Raw genomic sequence first — 4,129 nt, 5'->3', positions numbered from 1 at the left:
TTGACTGAAGCAGCTGAAGAAAATCACCCGCCTGCCCCCCCTCGCCCCTTTAGTCTTCCCTGTACCTTCAACTGCAGCCAACTGAGAGGAAAACCTCATTCCTTCCATTCATAAACAACATACCCCTCCCTGCCTCCCCCTCTCTGTGTTGTCCCCCGTGTGTTCTCTACCCCCTCCCATGTGTGTTGCCTCTAATAATATCATTAGGGGCCTGCTCAGCGTCAGGTGCATGTGTGGCATTTCATCACACGCAAATTTGTGCCCAATTTGAGCCACTCGACAGAACCGGGCTGTGGATTAAGATAGTGGAAATGCCGAGCAGCGTGGAACATCCTGTGAGACAGACTAATATATTTATAGGGAGGGGAGAGAGAGAGAGAGAGAGAGATGGCTGACTTGACCTTCACTGCACATCTACTATCAGCCATTTTAGCGCAACTGCTTCTCCAGACACTGAATCCAGCATATATAATGGATCTCCGCTGCAGTGCAGTTAGTTAGCCTCAACTTCATCCTCGGCTTGTTGGAGGCTATATCTAATAATAGCTCTCTGCAATTCCATACTGTGGAGGGACTCAATACGTGGTCCCTGCATTCACTGCTTTTTTTGGTGCACAGAAAACTTGCAGTTTCCTGCAAAGCAAGTGCACTGTGAAATTACAGTTTTGCTGTGCAGGAAATGAAAGCATGCCATTGGGTTAAGAACTCTGGAGGTGAAGTTCAGCTATAAGTAAGCTCAAAGCATTTGCTGTGTAAGCTTTCCATCAAGAGTAGGGCCTCTGTTAAGTTTGCCATAACCATAGTAAGCACAGCTGGTGCAAACCCAGAGCCAAGGACTCCTATTCATAGCGGCGCCCAGTTGTTCTCGCCCCATTGTACGGAGTGAGGATGGTCAAAGGAGGTTAAGTATTTTTAGTTGTGCAAACCATAATGTGTCAAAAGGCCAAAGTTCCACACATCATCCAAACAACTATCAAACAATTGTTTGATACGACATTTTTTGGGAGACATGTTGGGAGATTAGCTAATGATGTAGGTTCAAAATTTGAAAATAAACTCTTGTTCATATTTAGTATTTACATTTCCTAAATGCTGAGACCAGGAGAGCAGCAGGAGAAGAGAGGAGAGAAGAAAATCAGAACAAACTCTTCCATCTAATTCACATGATGAGGTCTGCAGCTGCACATAATCTGCATCATTGTCCTAGTTTTTTTTTTTTTTTTTTGCCGTGTTAATAACACCCTCATCACAACTCTCTCCATTCACAAACCGATTCCTGTCGTGACGGGAAGAACTGACTCTAAACAGGCTGTGGGTGTCTCAGAAATTTGGAGAACGTACAGTATCTAATGTTTTTTTTTTTTCTTGTGCCGAGCATCTTCACAGTCGGTCACGTGCTGCCTTTTTCAATGGAGTTCCTCTCAATATCCTCACACTGAAAAGGATGGTGTACATTCACCACGGCTGCTACCGCTGCAACCATATGATTAACCGTCTTTCCAAGCACTTGTCACTTTGGCACATCCCCTCCACTCTGTATATAATATGATCACATTCTATCTGATAGACATGTATACTGTATATATAGGTGATGGTGCATTCATGGACATGTTTGCCCTGGTCACGATTCAGAGCTAAAATATCCTAATACCTGGATGAATGGACTGCAGCTATTTGTAATTTGGTGATGTTCAGTTTTTTGCGTCGTGATTTCCTACACTCCCCCACTCTGTGTGTAGAGTGAGGCAGCTGCTGCTGTGCTCTGAAACACAGCGAGGGGAGAGAAAGCGTCCTCAAACGTGGGCTGTTGTGTAATCCCTCCCAGGGCCCCTTTGCTATTTTTGTGCCTGGGTCCGCACGTCACGGTTGGGTATTTTCTCTGGTGACTAGCTCGCATCAATAGATCTTCTAATGTACACCCAGTCGGCCAGCAGCTTCAAGACTGATGGGACTTTATTTGGCTAATTTCTCCTTCGTTATTTGGACACAGGCATGGAGAGAATGAAGAAAAGGGAGTATACAGTATGAGGAATGTCACATGTGACTGCAGATATGGGACGGGGACTGTTCAAACCTCAGGTTTGTATGAGGATTATATCTGATGTCTGAATGTCAGCTGCTGTATGCAGCGAAAGCCTGTTTTTTCCCTCCCTCTCTCAGCCTTACGGAGCCTGTGCTGTATGTCATTCTGACCATTGCTGCCTGAGTCTGCATGCCGTGTTGCTGTTAGTGTACCACAGAGGGTTCTACCATCCAGCCTGCGAAGCCGGTCATCTCTTCATGATATTTATGGACTCGTTGTCAGCGTGAGGCTTCATGCCTGTTCCCTTTAATGGCCAACTTAGTTTCTAATGATGTAATGCAGCGTCTCTTTGTAGCCTGCATTTTTCTGCTCATTGTAATCTCTTTTGTGTGTGTGTGTGTGTGTGTGTTGGGGGGTGGGGGGGGGGTGGTTTAGAGATGTGAAGCCACAGTTGTAGAGTGAGGAAATAATGCCTCTATGATAAGCCAGTGTTGTTCATCCATGCGGACATACTGTACCACATTCTGCCCACAGTTGTCCTGATAACACACCTACTGCCACCCACCTGCCTGCTGTTGTTGCACGTCATTGCTGCCGTGTCATATATTTGTCGAATTTGGGTTTTGTGTTTGTTACTGGGAAGATAAATGTGCAGTTTAGGGGTTTGCCAATGTCACAAAACTACAGAAAGAGAAAAAGATAGCTAAACAGAGAGAGAGAGAGCGTGAGAGAGGAATCGCGAGAAAGAGTAAGAGACGGTGCCGTCAATGAGACTGTGGAAATGTCAGCCCCCGTTCCCGCTCTATCATGCTTAGTTCAAAGGTATGCATTGTTTCTGAGGGGCTTATCTGGCTGTCACTCTGCGCCCACATACTCCTTCCCTCCACTCATGACTCACAGATGATGGAAACTAAGCAAAGAGGTCAGACCGACCTTGAAAGGGAGCTCCCAACCAGGCCCCTGTATGTGGTTACCCCCCAGGCACCCCACTTAGTTTACCTCCGTAAACCTCCCTCTCTGTTGCAACATGGATCGTTCCAGACGAGGCAGCCCTTTACACCATCATTCATACTGTAAGCCTTCATTATGTTGTGTCTCGTGTTCTGGAAGAACCCCCTCCAACCTCAGCAAAGCAACGGATATGTTTTAGGATTCACATCCTTCCACATAAGCTTAAAAGCTTCTTTCTAGTCAGCATCTCGAGTCACCTTGGATTCATATCCTCTGTTTTATGCCATGGAGAAGCGTGAGGTCTGCTAACAAAGAAAGCGAGAGAGTGAGAGAAAAGAGGGAGTGCGAGTTGGAGGATGTCCTAATTAAGGGGAACTCAGAGGGTTTGAACCAGATAATCTTACATAACCTCGTTAGGGAGGACACAGCATTTGATAGTGAGAAGATGGAAACGACATGCCCTCAGAGACCCATCCTCCCTGGTGTGAAACGAAAGAGCAGCAGCAAAACCACTTCTCTTTAACCACGGACATAATGATGCTACCTGCTGAGGACCCGTGTGTTTGTGTACAGTGTGTACAGTGAATGTCATGATGCTCCTCAGCTCGGGGGCATTGAATGGCTGTGAGATAACGGCTCGAAGATTCAAAGGTTTCTTTTGTTTTATAAATAAATACCTCACCCAAATTATTGCAAAACAAGTCTTCTTTGCCCACACTAGCAGTGTTAGCTGTGTGGGTTAGCATCACAGTTGGCAACGAAATGGGCATACAGTAGCCATGTATTAAATGGATAGTCACCAAGAAAATGAGGTTACTTCTAATCAAATGCAATGTAATTGAGTTATTTTGGAAATTGAGCATGTGAAATAGTGTATAGTTAAATAAAAGTAAGGCCAAACAAGTTCCTTAAAAACAGCATTTCATTACTGTAATTTATAGGACAGCACAAAATGTTGATTCTGTGATTGACAAAGCAATGGTATTGATGGAATTTCTACTAAGCGCATAAATATTAACACACATAAACATATACACATGTGGGTGATTAGAAATGCACTGCACTACTGGAATGCACCTTTAATATCCACATCAGGCACATCTGCCGGGCGTCTGTAAATCTGCTGGAGTTGAAAAGGGGTACCAGTGGCTTTTA

At 44.9% G+C, this 4,129-nt stretch overlaps 1 protein-coding gene across 1 annotated transcript in view; it reads left to right on the top strand.

The window, feature by feature from the left end:
* The first annotated feature begins 352 nt into the window (after positions 1 to 352).
* The window catches only part of hivep2b (HIVEP zinc finger 2b), a 16,017-nt gene continuing 12,240 nt past the window's right edge, over positions 353 to 4,129 (top strand). The window contains exon 1 of the mRNA XM_008312744.3: positions 353 to 2,079. The gene's annotated coding sequence lies outside the window, so the exon portion shown is untranslated. The remainder of the gene's footprint in view (positions 2,080 to 4,129) is intronic.

This window comes from Cynoglossus semilaevis, chromosome 1 (genome assembly GCF_000523025.1).
Source record: "Cynoglossus semilaevis isolate Cse_v1.0 chromosome 1, Cse_v1.0, whole genome shotgun sequence".
NCBI classification, from domain to species: Eukaryota; Metazoa; Chordata; class Actinopteri; order Pleuronectiformes; family Cynoglossidae; genus Cynoglossus; species Cynoglossus semilaevis.
Note: the sequence above shows the minus strand (reverse complement) of the source record. Positions and strands in the feature narration are given on the sequence as shown.